The following is a 16,282-nucleotide window of genomic DNA, read 5'->3' as shown; positions in this document are numbered from 1 at the left end:
TTCTCCAAAGGATGGAGATAAGTAGAAATGAAGGCAGCATTTTAGCTGAAGTAGACAATAGAAAGGGAAAATAATACTGTGTAGTTCAGCTTTAACTCTTATGTATGTATATATCCTGTACACACAGGTTATGTTTCATTTGAAAGAAACACCTGTTTCAGTTACAATGACAGTCTTAGGTAGGTAGGGTTTCTATTGCTGTGAAGAAACATCATAACCATGGCTTACAGTTCAAAGGCTTAGTCCAGTATTATCATGGTGGGAAGCATAAGGACATGCAGGCAAACCTGCTGCTTGAGAGGTAGCTGAGAGTTCTACATCTGGATCAGCAGGCAGCAGGAAGATAGAGTGACGGTGGGCCTGGCTTGAGTATCTGAAATCTCAAAGCCCACCCTCCAGTGACACACTTCCTCCAACAAGGCCACACCTCCTAATAGTATCACTTCCTATGGGCCTATGGGGACCATTTTCATTCAAACCACCACAGTGACTATGGAAACTAGCCCACCCTGAGCATCTGTCTCTATGCCTGGTATGAGTATCATAATGCATGTATACTGCTGAAATTTTTTACTGCCCCTTAACCAAAAGCTACTTTCACCATAGCTGCAGATGTTCCTAATAACACTTTTGAGGGTTTGTAAAATAATATTTTTAAACTCGGAGAAGCCTTGTACGTGCTCATGATATAGGTGTACAACACCCAAGACTGCAGCTTCAGTGTCTGTCCTAGGAACTGAAAATTTAGGTAGATTGTAACCCTAGACTGTTTTACAGCGTGCCTATTAGCACAAGCTTTCCTTTAAAATATGTTCAACTGTGTTTGGAAGCCCAAAGGAAATGTTTGCTCTGCCGAGCTTCCCTGCTTGTGGTTTGTGGTTGATCTTCTCAGTACAAAATGTGCCGCGAACGGGCTGTTTTATTTTATTTTGATCGTGTGAGGGAAGCTTTTCCCTGGAGACTCATCATTGGGAGTCCACAAAAACAGAGATTCCAGAGTAGAAAGATTTGTGAAAGAAATCCAGTTAGCTTCCTCATTTTCTAGGTCAGGAAACTTGGGTCCTGACTGGGGAAGAGGCCTCCCTGCCCCAGAATCTAGACAGGAAGTGCACGCTACAGTTAGGTGATCCCAGCCCCTCCCAGGAATGGCTGGGCCTGGCTCTGGTTGTTCCCGCCACACCCCTCTGTAGTTTTTTTATGCAGGATTTTCCCCGTGCTCATCCTTTCCCTCCAGCAGCACATGCGCTTCCCTTCTACGTTTTAATTGACTAATTATCAAGTCATTGTTTGTTTGGTTGGTTAAGAACAAGTGTCATTACTTTTCTCAGGCTGGCCGCAAACTTGCTTTCCTCAGCATACCAAGCTGGGATTGTAGGCCTGAGCTCTCACTACTGCCTGCTAATCATCAGCAAGTAGGTAGGGAGATGCCTTTCAAGGAAGGAACACATCCCTAAAACTCACACTAAGCCAAACCCTGGATTCGAGGTCAGGTGTCAGCTTTTTGTGGTTTTTGCAAGGTGTGTGCCCTAGACCCAGGGTTCCCAGTTGCTCTGTGTTAAGAAGCCGAGAACCTGGGAATATGAATGCTGGATGGATTGGTCTCCTCGTTCACCACACCCTTCCCAGCTGAGATCTGCCTGCTCAGCCACCCTTGTGGCCCCTGATTCTAGATTTCCTATCTTATCTTTCTGTTTGATTGCCACCCAGGTGTTTACAATCCTGGACTGAATCAGCACCGGCAGCATCTGGAGGTAATTGTTAGAAATGTAAACACTAAGGCTGACCAACTGAGTTAGAAGAGTAGGCTAAGGCTGCCTTCCTGGTCTAAACAAGCTGGTAGTTTTCGGGTACACCACCTTTGAGGATCGACTTTCTCCGCTGAGTGTAAAATCTCAGCCTACAGATTACCTGGCATATATTATTTACAACAGAGAGTGTTTTAACTGTCTAATGATGCTGTATAATAGGCCTTTATATTTTTCTCTTGTCTAGAATGCCCAGAGTCTTTTTATTGCTGGGGAAGAACTTTCCAGAACTAATAAGCCTCTGGCTGGTGGTTGGATAGATAGTTGTCTTTCTCAAGGATGAATGCAGCCTGGTGTTATCAGAAATGACTTACAAGGCTCTCTGTGGCTCCGGCCAGCTCGATCACCAGTGGGCCCATTCTGGGTAGAACACTAGAGCAGCAGCTGTGTTCTTGCTGTGTTGCTGGGCAGCACACTGGACCATTCTGCTAACAACAGAAGGTCAAGGTTTATATCTCATCTTGGATAACAGAGCAAATATCTCAGATTCACTAAGTCTCCCTTTTCTCATCTATAAAAACTGTCATGATCTGGGCAGTGGTGGCACACATCTTTCATTCCAGCACTCCCGAGGTGGAGGCAGTCAGATCTCTGTGAGTTCGAGGCCACTCTGGACTACACAGAGAAACCCTGTCAATGAAAAAACAAAACAAAACAACAACAATAACAAAAAGCCAAAATCTGACATGACTGAAAGCTTGAACTGGTTGGGCTAATGGTTTTTTTTTTTTTTTTTTTTTTTCTACTTAAAGCAATTCATTGACTTAATTAGAGATTGGTTATAGCACACCTTATGGGAAAACAGACCTTAGCTTGTTCTTGGGGTGTGACCAAGAGCTGACATTCTATCATCCATTCTACTCCTTTAAGAAGAGAACAGCCAGGTCTCTTTAGGTTGCTAGCACACCACAATCATGCCTTGATTTAGGACTACATTTACTTTAAGAAGTGATACAGAACTCAATGGGAGATTGATGATGCTTCTGGCAAAATCTGATAATGAAATACATTATGTAATAACTAATAGGAGCCAACATTGGATACTCTGAACTTCATTAGTCTCTCATTGAATCCTTACAACAACCCTATGAGATGTGTTTTGTTGACATTTGTATAGAGAGAGATTTAAAAAGTCAAGGTATTGAGAAGAGAAATCACATGCTTTGTTTAAAGCAGTGAACCGAAGGCACAACCTTGAGTGCTGGCCCTCTCTGGCTCCGTAGCTGTGCTGTGATGAGTCAGTGGTACATAGTGAATGGGATGAACAGGAAGCTCATTTCTCATTGTTGACTCCTCTCAGTCCTACCTGGAAGCTGTACTTTCTTTCCTTGTCCTTCTTTGTTGTCATCTGAATAGCACTATTCATTAAGCCACTGCAGGATCTTGGGACCAAAGGTGAAGGGAAGAACAAAGTGTTCAGTGGTTTGAGAAACACTATTGTAAAGTGTGAACTGTGTCTGTGGAAGGAGGGGTTGAGAACATCACCCCCTCATTAGAAGGGGACAACAGGGGTAAGCACACCCAGAATGGAGAGAATGGCTCCGATCTTTACCAAGGAAAGGCAAGAGGCAGTTGGCATAGCAACCAGCATGGCCCTGTGAGTCATCTTGTATCTTACAAGTTCCCCAAACCTTGTGGACTCATTTCTTCACCTGTAAGGCAATTAGAGGCCTCAGACTTCTGGGTGTGGTGTGCAGGTAAATAATAACCCGCTTTAAACAATTCTTGGAAAGGCACTTTGCAAGTAGGAAGGGTGTTTTTCTGACTCATCAAAGGACTAGCTGGAGATTTGCTGTGGTCTGTTTTTGGCTCTTTGTTTAGGAGACCTGTTGAAGAAAAGCTCCCGTGGAAGCTAAGTGAAAACTCATAGGTCTAATGCCCTGAAGAGGACTGACCCTTAGGCCCTGCGATCTTGATCTTATGTTATTTCTTATCTCCAGAGGTTTAAAAGGCTTGGAGCCTTTATGCACACATTGAAATTCTGGATTTATGCCCTGCACACACTTATGCTGACTGTCCAACATGCTAGAACCCTCTGGCACATTTTCTGTTCCTAAGTGTGTTTGTTGTCTTAACTAAAGAGCTCAGTACAAACAGGAGAATGAGCATGTCTTTTGTAGGCTCTTCCATGTGTCTCCTCTGTATTTATATTGGTATATATCTGTGTGGCATATAAATATTTTCATCTTCTGAGTCTATACAGCCACAAAATAGGCAGAATATTGGCATTTGATGGCATGGAAATGTCTGTGCAGAAGTCAGTCTAGCCAGGTAGTGGTGGTGCACACCTTCAATCCCAGTACTCAGGAGGCAGAAGCAGGTGGATCTTTGAGTTTGAGGCCATTCTGGCTACATAGTGAGTTCCAGGACAACTGGGGCTACACAGAAAAATCAGGTCTCAAAAAATAAAAATAAAAATTCAGATATAGGTTCAGATCCTGACTCTGTCCCTTATTAAAACACATCTCGAAACCATTTTCTATTTTCTTTTTAAGTTTCCTTTTGTGTTTGCTGCCAATACAGAACACAGTTCTTTTTACAAAGGAAGTAGAAGAGAATTTACCCTGAGTCAAATGTGACTGACCGCAGCCCAGGAACATACACATTCAGGTCACCCCGAATGACAGCTCCACCATAAAGCGCTAACGTGAACTCTTGGCTGACAGAACAGAAGACAAACATAAATAACTGCATCTCCTGAAGACGCTGGTGGGGTGTGACGTGGGGGAGTTAGAACAAGTCAGGGGAATCTCTGAGAGGTTCCAGGAGCTGCTGCAGACTTTCTGAGCTTTCAGAGTAGTAGAAGCTAGTGGTTTCCTGCTAACTTAGTTAATTAGTGCTTTCCAGAGGTTTTGCCTGGTAGCCAAAAGTTATTAGATCAGATACAGGGGTGGGTAATAAATGCCTGTCTCCCCACTATCACAAGTTCTAATCCGTCAGACTAAAGCATCTTTGGCAAGGGTGGGTGGAGCCTTCTCAAGGAGCTTGAATTCACAAGATCTATCGAGTGTGATATCCTCTTCCTGATTTACAGGGACAGAGCTTCACTTTGTGTTGTGTTGTGTGTTTGAGACAATGATCACACTGTCACCCAGGCTGGCCTGGAATTCACTATGTAGCCCAGGCTAGCATTGAATTTGCAGCAATTCTGCTTTCGTCTCCTAAATGCCAGGATTACAAGTATGAGGCACCATATACGTCCTGTCGCAGGGATATCTCCAGGGTCATTTCTGATGGTTCAGGGCTCCATGCAGATGCAAGACATTCCTGCTTTTATTTATGCAAAAGCTCTTTCATCACACAGCCTATGGTGTGCCAGGCTCTGAGTGAAATGTTCTTCCTTCCTGCATATACTTAAAGTCTGAGAGCTTTGCTGTGACATGTCACAGAGATGGCTGGACACCTGCCGCAGACCTGTGGATGTTGTGGCAGGGGATCAAGAGTTCAAAAACAGGGCTGGAGAGCTAGCTCAGAGGTTAAGAGCACTGGCTGTTCTTCCAAAGGTCCTGAGTTCAGTTCCCAGCAACCACAAGGTGGCTCATAAACCATCTATAAGAGATCTGGTGCCCTGGTGTGCAGGGCACATGGAGACAGAACATTGTATACAAAATAAATAAATAAATTTTAAAAAGGAGTTCAGAAACATCTGTGGCTACAAAGCAACTTGAAGGCCAGTCTGGGCTACATGAAACACTGTCGCAAAACAAAACAAAAGGTGAGGTCCTCCTCCCTTTCCCTCTGACCCTAGTCTATCAGGTCTCATGAGGACTGGTTGCATTGTCTTCCTCTGTGGCCTGGTAAGGCTGTTTCCTCCCTCAGGGGGAGGTGATCAGAGCCAGACACTGAGTTCATGTCAGAGACAATGCCTGTTCCCCTTACTAGGGAAATAGCCCACTTGGAGACTGAGTCTATTGACTACATCTCAGCCTGGGTTTTATGTCTTCCCCATGCATTGTCCTTGGTTGGGGTATCAGTCTCTGCAGGACCCCCAGGACTCAGGTTTTTGTTGTTGTTGTTTTGTTTTTTTGTTTTTGTTTTGTTTTGTTTTTTGGCTCTGTTAGTCTCCTTTTGGAGCTCCTGTCCCCTCCAGGTCTTTATACCCCCTCCCCCCTTTTTCATACGACTCCTGCACTCTGCCCAAAGTTTGGCTATGAGTCTCAGCCTCTGCTTCTGGCATACCTCACTCAGGATGATCTTTTCTATTTCCCACCAATTTGCCTGCAAATTTCATGATTTCCTTGTTTTTGATAGCCAAGTAGTATTCCATTGTGTAGATGTACCACAGTTTCTATATCCATTCCTTCGTTGAGGGACATCTCGGTTGTTTCCAGATTCTGGCTATTACGAATAAAAGTGCTATGAACATAACTGATCAAATGTCCTTGGTGTATAGTTGAGCATCTTTTGGATATATGCCTAGGAGTGGTATAACTGGATCTTGAGGGAACACTATTCCCAGTTTTCTGAGAAAGTGCCAGATTGATTTCCAAAGTGGTTGTACAAGTTTACATTCCCACCAGCAGTGGAGGAGGGTTCCCCTTTCTCCACATCCGGTCCAGCATGTGTTGTCACTTGAGTTATTCATCTTAGCCATTCTGATGAGTGTAAGGTGAAATCTCAGGGTCATTTTGATTTGCATTTCCCTGATGACTAAGAATTTTGAGCATTTCTTTAAGTGTTTCTCTACCATTCGATATTCCTGTATTGAGAATTCTCTGTTTAGCTCTGTACCCCCATTTTTAAAAATTGGATTACTTGGTTTGTTAGTGTTTAACTTTTTCTTCTTCTTCTTTTTTTTTTTTTTTTTTTTTTCCAGAGCTGAGGACTGAACTCAGGGCCTTGCACTTGTTAGGCAAGCTCTCTACCACTAAGCTAAATCCCCAACCTCAGTGTTTAACTTAAGTTCTTTATATATCCTGGATATCAGCCCTCTGTCAGATATAGGGTTGGTGAAGATCCTTTCCCAATCTGTAGGCTGTCGTTTTGTCCTTTACTTTATAGAAACTTGTCTGTTTCATGAGGTCCCATTTATTGATTGTTAATCTTAGAGCCTGTGCTGGTTGGTGTTCTGCTCAGGAAGTTGTCTCCTGTGCCAATGAGGTCAAGGCTCTTCTTGCATGTTATCTTTGCACAGGGGCCATGCTAATCACCTCTGTATCATTCCAATTTTAGTATATGTACTGCTGAAGCGAGCATGAGAAAGATTTCCTGGTAGAACATTTGGTAAGACTTGTTAATGTGGTTTTGAAGCTTCTGATAATATGTGCTCTGAGACCAGCTCCATCTGCAGTCACATTCTTTCTCTTTATAGATCTGTACTTTTTTCCTGGTTTTGTAAATAATTTATTTTAATTTTTAAAAATTATGCATATATGTGGGTTGAGGGTTATGCTCATGATTGCAGATACCTGAAGAGATCAGAAAAGGACATCAGATCCCCTGGAGCTGGAGTTATAGATGGTTGTAAGCCACCCCACATGGGTTCTGGGAACGAAAGTCTTGTCCTCCACAGGGGCAGTATATGAGTATACGTTTTTAACTGCTGAGCTATCTCTTCAGCCCATTTCTTCTTGTTTTTATTCCTGTCCAAATCCTTTATTAATTTAATCAGTCTTGAAAAATTAAAACATTTTTCTTGAAGCAAAGCTGTATGCAACGTAAAGCCTTTAATGCTAGCACAGAGGCAGGTGGAACTCTGTGAGTTCAAGACCAGGTTGGTCTACATAGCAAGTTCCGGAACAGCCTGGACTACATAATAAGAGACACTGTCTTTAAAAGAAAAAAAACAAAAAAACAAAAAAACAATTGATAAGGGTGAAGGGGGCCATGAAGGTAGGACCAGGAAGAGAGGAGGAAGGGGGTTGGGATCAGGCTGTAAAGTGATTAATAAGTAAGTAGAAAAAAATTAAAAAACTAGTAATAAAAAAATTATGTAAAGTGTGTACCATGACCTATTTCATGAAATATGTTTATGGAGATGTGTGCACGCACATAGCAAAAATATGCAAGGAACTAGAGAGAGCAAGTTCTTCGGGAAAGTAGTGCTTCCCAAACATCAATTCCAAATATAATGTCCCAAATTCTCATTTACCTGTCAAGGCTAACTTCAACAATTCATCGGTAGTTGCCCATCTTCAATAATTATCCGTTCATGCCAACTCAGAAAGAGACTTTTCATTTTCATTTTATGCATTTTAAGTGTGTGTGTGTATACACCTAAAGTTTAATTATGAGCTGGGTGTGGTTGTGCAGAACTGTAGTCCCAGCCCTTGAGCGGCTGAAGCAGGAGAATCACAGCATGTTCAAGACCAGACTGATCTACATAGCAAGATCCAGGCCAGACATGACTGCATGGTGAGACTTTGTCTCAAAAGGAAGAAACAAATATCCCAAAGTTTTAATTATGAAACAGATTCAGACAACAAAAGGAAAGGAAACGCTGTGGGTTAAGTTTATTACTGGTTTTGGTCTCATCCTTTTGGCTTCAGACCGTTTCATGGAGAGGTGATGGAGAATGGCTTTCTGTGGTTTCTTGGATCCCCTGGGACAGATTTTGTTCACAGCAGAACATCTGGATGGGTCAGCAGCTTTGGTTTAAATCACCCATTCCTCTGTCAGCAGGCTCACTCTGGCTCCATGTTTGTCTTTCCCCGGTGTTTGCTTAAACTGTTTACTTCTGTTGAGATCCATGACTCAGTTTTTAAATAATGGTCAGTGATTTCAGCCACCCAGCTTGTTCTCTGGGTTCCGCAAGCTGCCGCAATCTCACAAAGCTGTTTTTCTGAAAAATAGTTCCAACATTTCTTGTGAGATGGGCAGTGATTTTGAAGGTATTATTAACACCCTGCCTTCAGTAATGTTTGTTCTCTGAGGACTGCAAGAGGGAACTGTCTGATGCAATTTGGGCAGCTGGTTAGCCAGACAGGAATAGAAAATTACAAAATCACCTTGAATTGAAAGCCTCTGAACCAGCTGTCTGAGATGAATGATGGGAAGGTCGTTTTATTTTTTTTAAATGCCATGGTCAGTGGGATTGAACATTCTAATAAAATAGAGGTGTTTACTCTCTGTGGCATATTGAAAAGGGATTTTTACTCTGAATCCGAGGGCTGTTGTACCTGGGCATTCCACAGTGCCGAGTGCATAGTTTGCCCTGATGGATTTCATTATCATTGAGACTCATTGCTATTTGCTATCGCTGGAGTTGTAATAGTCTATAAAGCAGCATTCCCTTAGTGTCCACGGTTGGATCAGAGGTCATGCAGTGTGATGCATGCTTGACTAGTGGCATGAAAACCTTACAGAAGAGCAGGAAGGAGCCAGGCTGCTCTCGGTGTAGGAACGTGTTTACCAAGCAGGTGCCCTTGGGAGAGCAAGGGTTTTGAGTTACTAGAGGGAAGAGAGAGTGTCTTCAGTGTAGGGATGGACCTCTGGTGAGTGGAAGCTTGGAGACTAGGTTACAATCCTAGAAGCTAAAGCACAGTTCAGAATGTTCCCAGCACAAAGCAGGCATGTTTGTGGTTGGAAGATGAGAGAGGAGCCTAGGTCAGGCAGAGAAGCCTGCTTAGAGCCTAGCCTTGCGAAGTCTCAGATCCCCAGAATCCAGGTTCATTTGAATTCCTACGGGCACATATTGGGAATGTCTTAGGTGATGTCTCTCTGCACACTTCTAAAATCTATCAGCGAAGAGCTGAGCTGGGAGGGTAGGGCCCTGTGGTTTCCATCCCTCCACCCAAGTCTTATTGTGAAAAGGATACACATGGCGGAAGACAAACGGAAAACCTCTGAAGGATAGGCCCACTCCTGACACACCTGTTCCTTGCCAGCTCTTGTCCAGCCGCAGGCACATTCTCTGCTTCTCTGTGGTGATCAGCCTTACTTTTTCTCTGAACTTGCCAGTCCCATTTCCTCCTAGCCTTCTGGTTTTGCTAGTTCTGTTACCACTTGTTTCTGCTTTTGCTTTTCTGAGGCAGGGTTAGAGCCTTAAACTCAGTACATAGCTGAGGCTGGCCTGGAACACCTGATCTTCCTTCCCCCTTCCTCCCAAGTGCTGAATCACACTTGTGGCCAGTGTGGGCCTGCTAATTTTAGGCCTTTCTTTCTTTCTTTTTTTTTTTTTTTTGTCTTTTCGTGACTTCTAGGAAGACCAAGGATATAGAAGTTTGTGTGGGAAAACTGGAAACTACTCTGGACTAGTCTGTCCAAACTCCTTTTAGGCAGAATGCTCAATCTTGCTCTTTGTTGAAGGGTTTCATTGCACAAAGACAGTTTAAAAACTGCAGGTGTGGTTTCCCTTGGAGGAAAGAGCCATTTGGCAAGGTTCAGTTAATTCCTGCCAGGTGGACTGGGAAGGACCAAGTGTCCTTGGCTTTTACTTTGGCTTGCCCATGGAAGTATCTGAGGACCATCAAAGGTCAGGGGCTCTTTTTGCTCAGACTCTGTTCCGGAAAAGAGACACAAAGAAGTGACACTGCTTTTGAACCTTCCTGGATTCGAGGAAGCTTAGGAAGGCAGTTTTAAATAGAAAGGGTGTTAAGCATTTCAAGCAGGGGGAGCACTGTACGCAGGCTATGTGCTATAGTTAGAAGTATAGCTCTAAGCCAGGTATGGTGATCCACACCTTTGATCCCATCACTCAAGAGGCACAGGCAGGCAGTTCTCTATGAGTTTGAGGTCATCCTGGTCTACATTTCAGGCCAGCCAGAGCTACACAGTGAGACTCCCAAAAAATTTATTTATTTATTTATTTATTTTTAAATATGGGCCTGGGAATATAGCTTGGTTGGTAGAGAACTTGCCTGGTTTGCAAAGAGTGCTGGATTGAGCCTCATCGCTGCATTAACAATACTTGGTGGTGAATGCTGTAATCCTCAGCTGCACAGCAAACTGGCGTTCAGCATGGGATACATGAAATTCTGTCTCAAAGGAGTTATGAAAATGTGAAATAAATAGTTTAGTTCCAGCCCGGTGTGTTGGTAGAGGAGGTAAGGGAGTTTGAGGCTAGCCTAAGCTATGGACAAGACTTTGTATCAAAGAATCAAGGGCTATTCAGCCCATTTGGCCAAACTGCGGTCTTGATTACCTAGTTTTAGGTATAGTCATCCTATGACATATGTAGATGTCATGTCAGGTGCAGAGGGTGAGACAATTCAGATTCAGATCATTATGGCTAATAGCTTTGATATGATCCAGGCATTTCTTTCTCAGTGGCCTTTACTGGCTGTCCCCCTCTCCTGAAGTGCTGCCCCGCCCACTAGTCAGTCTCATCTCTGTCAGATCCTAAGGATGAGCCTTCCTAGCTGTGAGGGACCCAAACATACTTAGTAAGTAGTATGTGGCTTCTGCATGCACAGGATGTGATGCTTGGCCAACAGGGGCGACTATGAGCAAAAACTCTTGAAAAGAAACTGTCTAGGTTAAGAGGCTAATTGCCTTATTATTTTGGGCTAGTTCTAGCCCTCAGAAGAACCATCCCTTGACCACGTTTGTGTTGGATCTAGCATCTTGTGACGAATAGATTAAAAAAACTTTCAGAATATATCAACTTAGGGGATGGAGAGATGGCTCAGTGGTTAAGAGCACTGTCTGCTCTTCCAAAGGCTCTGAGTTCAATTCCCAGCAACTACACGGTGGCTCACAACCATCTATAATGAGATCTGGTGCTCTTCTGGCCTGCAGGCATACATGCAGGCAGAACACTGTAAACATAATAAATAAATAAATAAATAAATAAATAAATAAATATTAAGAAAAAAAGAAGAATATATCAACTTAGCTTCTACCAACCTACAAGTAAAGAATGACATTAGATGACATATTGGGCCTATAGAAAAACTTCCCTTCCTCTCTGACGGCCCCAATGATGTATCTTTGTTCTGTAAAACTATACAAATTTCATCAAACTATTTCCTTATTAGAACATGAAATTTAGGGTAATGCAAATTTGTATTTCCAGGCCATGGTTATTAAAAATGGGTGCAGAATAAACTATTTCTTGTTTCAGTGGGCTTGGGGGGAGGAAGATGAGGAGGAGGAGCAAAAAGAAGAGGAAGAAGAAAGAAGAAAAAAAGGAAGGATCAAGAGCTAGGCAAAATGCTTGCCTGTCATGTGCAGGGCCCTGTCAATCCTTAGCACTGAGAAAAGAAAAAGAGAGTAAAAATGTATTGCTTTTATTTCTTAAAACATGGAAGAAAAGCTAAGTACTATTTATGTGGAACTAAAGTCAGGCATAGTGGCACAGGTATATAATTCCACAGTGAGCCAAGACTGGTGTCAAATCCCACACTGAGCCTCACACGGTGGCACACTCTTCTACACTGCATCATCCATAGTGGCATGGATTTATAATCCCCATGGTACCAAAACAGAGGCAAGACAATCTCTAGCTCAGGCCGTACCTCATAACCGTGCTGTATGATGAGACCCTACCTCAAAAGACAAAACATGGAAACAAGTTTGTTTGTTTGTCTTTACTTTGTTTCTTTTAAAAAATTTATGTCTAACAAAACAAAACAACAACAACAAAAAAAAATCAAACAATTAAGTCTATCACGTGTAGTGTCACATACCTGTAGTGCCAGCACTGGAAAGGCTGAGTCTGGAGTACCGTAGGTTCAATACTAGCCTGGACCACTCAGCAGACCCCATTTCCAAACAAAACCAGAATGATTTAGGTAAACTGTGCATCAGTGGATGGCAATTAAGTTATGTGGCAGGAACACCTGCTCAGGTAGCCAGCCTCCCCCTTTTTGGCATCATGTCTACTTGTGCCCTTGTTTATTCCATTTGTCCACCAAGCATCTCAGCATCTGCCATGCCAGGCACAATGACATGGTATGTTTGCAGGGAGAAAATCTGTATCTCTTTATTGGAGTGTTTATTATTATTATTATTATTATTCCATTTGCACTGCTCATATTTAGAATTCTGTTTCTGGTTATAACAGAGAAGAGATGGCGGCAGAGGCATGAGCATTTGTAACCCCTGGTAACATATCTAAAAATATCAAAGTTTGCCTCCCAAAATCCTGGGCGTAACTTTCGTCCAATTTCTGCTCCTTCCCCGCCATCTGCTTCCACTTTTAAAGGTTTATTGTTGTTAGTGTGTGTGCTTAAGAGAGAGGGAGCATGCCCACATACCACAGTACATGTGTAGATGATAATTTGGTAGAGGCACTTCTCTCCTTCCACCCTTACCAGGTTTCCAAGATGGATTTCAGGTTACCAGTCCCCTTTACCCTCTAAACTATCTCAATAAGCCTACTCTATTCCCTTTGTTTGTTTGTTTGGTTGGTTGGTCGGTTGGTTGGTCGGTCGGATGGTTTGTTTTGTTTTTCAGACAGTATTCCTAGATAGCCAAGGCTAGCATTGAACTCAGGGTGTATGTAGCCCAGGTTAGCTGTGAACTTGTAGCAATCCTCATTGCTAGCCTCTTGCGTGAGCCACCTGACCAAGGGACACCTGTGGTTTGTTGTTTCTCCTTTTTGCAATGCTGGGAATTGAACCTAGGGTTTCTAGCCTGCTAGGCAAGTGCTCACAGGCCTGGTTCAAACAGTTCCCTACCCCACCCCAAGCACCTGCGAGTGAGCCCAGGGCCTTATATTTGCTTAGGTAAGCTCTTTGCCACTGAACTGCATACTGCTGCAGCCTCTATTCTTAAACGTGCCAGCCTCTGGAGGGATATAGGGCCAGAGGGGCTGGCATGTCACACTGCTCCCCACTGGGCAGAATGAGTCAGAAGTCTGAGTTAGCGCTGGGCTAGGGGTCACAGAAGGATAGTAAATGAAGTTCTCTTCTGTAGTATTTCAAGATAAACACTACCTAATATATATTTTAATTTGGAAAGTGTACGAGAGCTGAAACTCCTCTGTTGGCTCCTAACATATTCCTCCTCCACTGAATTATGTGGCATTTTGTTCCACATTTAAATCTTTAAATAAATTGGCCCTTGTTATTCTTGGATCCCTGACAGACAGCATGTCTAAGAATTAGTGTTTTGCATGCTGCCACTCTCAGTGTGTTCAACAAATGACTCAGTGCTATTGTCGCTGCATTAATTAGCAGGATCCCTGTGAAGGTGGCAGCATACTTGGGTGAACTAACTTTACAAAATTAGGGCACAGTACTTTCTTGATAACTCTTAACTACACGCAGGTACCATTTGCAGTTTTACGATTATTTAGGGAATCATCATGAGGACCCATGCCTACGAAGCAGTTAGAACTGTGCCTAGCACATAGGGGGACTGTCAAGCTACCGCAGTCTTTAAAATTTTATTTATCTATCTATCTATCTATCTATCTATCTATCTATCTATCTATCTATCTATCTATCTATATCTATCTATCTACAGGAGTGTGCCATGGATTCTGATGGGTATATACTTCAGAGAGTCAGTTCTCTCTTTCCGCTATGGTTCTAGGGACTGACTTCAGGTTGTCAGGGTTACACTCCCAAAGGCTTTTGCCCACTAAGCCATCTTGCTGGCCCTTTTGTTTTTATTTTTATTTCTTAACAGCTCACTATGTGTTAGGACAATTCTATTTTTTGAATTGTGTTTTCTTTCAGGTTGGCTTTTTCTGCCTTTCTCCTTGCCTTCCTCTCTCCTTCCTTCTTTTCTTTCTTTAGTATGTGTGTTTGTTATTGTTGTTATTATGTTGCTCTAGAATTTTCCATAACCGTCCCCTTTTATGTTTACATGTAACACAGCTGTTTCTATCAATAATCTCAAGTTTATTAGTAATACATATATGTTAAATTCTTTATATACATATATGAAAGCATTTAATTGAGGACTTAGATTTAGAGGCATAGTCCATGGTCATCTTGGTGGGAAGCTATTTCATACGGCCCTGGAACAGTAGCTGAGAACTTTACATTCTCACTGGCAGGTGGCAGGCAGAGAGAACGAGAGCAAGGGAGGGGAGAGAGAGAGCACAAGCTAGAGAGTGAGCCTGGGCATAATGTGGGCTTTTGAAATCCCAAAGCCCATCCCCAGTAATACACCTCCTCCAACAAGGCATACCTCCTAATCCTTCCCAACCTGTTCCGTTCCCTGGTGACAAAGCGTTCCAATATATGAGCCTATGGAGGGACATTCTCATTCAATCCACCTCACCAAGGTATCTCAGCCTGCCCTTTTCTCTGCTGGGCTGAATTCAATAGCTAATTTTTTTTCTCACTTTTTTGTAGTATAAGGAAGGGCCAAGGTAATTGGAAGGTAACTTGCTTCTGTGCCTTTGTCCAACTTCCCATCCAAGGTTTGTTAGTCAGAGATGGTCCCATATAGCAGCAAGGCTTCTGGGCTTCGGTGTGCCGACAGCCTGCCTGTCTGACCTTGTCATTGCAGAATCTCTGCTTATTTATTTTCTTGTCTGATACTGCCAGCAGTAGACGTCAGGGTTCAGTGGGCACCTCTCAAGGGGTGCTGGGTTCTTGTGTCCCAAGACACTTAAGAGGCAGGTGGGTGGTGGCAGAAGCCGGGATATGTTATTTATTAAAAGAAAAACAATATACTTTTGAAGGAGGAAGCAAATAGGAATGGGAAGAAAATTCAATTCTCAGCTCTCTGGGAGGCAGAGGCAGGCAGATAGCTGTGAGTTCAAGACCAGCCTGGTCTACAAGGTGAGTTTATGACAGCCAAGATTACACAGAGAAGCCCTGTCTTGAAAAAATTATGGGGTCCCTGGCATAGAGTGGGCTTTCTTGTGCATGCTCTATCACATGTAGTTCAACAAACAGCTTCCTTCCTCGGTTGTCTGTCTCATCAGCATCTTAAATCTCCACTCAGGGGAATGGTATATGTTCTAGTATTGGCAGTCAAGGGTCACTTTTGGACATTGGTGTGTCTCTGTACCTGCCGTAATGGCTCCTACCATTTCTACAGATCTGGGCCACTAGGTTTCCATGTTTCCTATTGGCCATCAGGTTTTTCTCATATGCCAATTCTGAAGCCTTGCTGTAAGGCCTTCTGGACCTCAATCTCTTCCCTATTCAATAGTCCTACAACTTTAAAAAAACATTTAAACATGCTTGTCGGTAATTTCAACACTCCAGAAGAATGAGGACAAAGGATCATCTGTTTGAGGCTAGCCTGGGCTACATATGGAGACCCTGTGTCAAAAAGCAGCACATACATGCATGCACATATGCAGACATGCCCACAGACATGGAGTTCGTTTTTACCTTTTTTTTTGGGGGGGGGGGTTTGGTTACTGGTGTTGTCTGTTTTGTTTTTTGTTTGTTTGCTTGTTTGTTTTTTAAAAGATTTGTTTATTTATTTATTATGTATACAGTGTTCTGCCTGCATGCGCATCTGAACCATCATTATAGATGGTTGTGAGCCACCATGTGGTCATAGGAATTGAACTCAGTACCTATGGAAGAACACCGGTGCTCTTAACCTCTGAGCCATCTCTCCAGCCCCTTGTTGTCTGTTTTATATCTGTCTTTTTTTTTTTTTTTTTTTACAAACATTTA

General features: G+C 42.9%; 1 protein-coding gene and 1 non-coding gene across 2 annotated transcripts in view; one reads left to right on the top strand and one right to left on the bottom strand.

Moving 5' to 3' along the window:
* Positions 1-16,282, top strand: part of Deptor (DEP domain containing MTOR interacting protein) — a 144,586-nt gene that overhangs the window by 24,406 nt on the left and 103,898 nt on the right. The window lies entirely within an intron of this gene.
* Positions 6,898-7,001, bottom strand: LOC132656199 (U6 spliceosomal RNA). Its single transcript, XR_009594122.1, has one exon. It is a non-coding gene; the product is annotated as a U6 spliceosomal RNA (small nuclear RNA).

The sequence above is a fragment of the Meriones unguiculatus genome, chromosome 8 (assembly GCF_030254825.1).
Source record: "Meriones unguiculatus strain TT.TT164.6M chromosome 8, Bangor_MerUng_6.1, whole genome shotgun sequence".
Classification (NCBI taxonomy): Eukaryota; Metazoa; Chordata; class Mammalia; order Rodentia; family Muridae; genus Meriones; species Meriones unguiculatus.
This window is presented reverse-complemented; position numbering and strand designations above follow the sequence as displayed.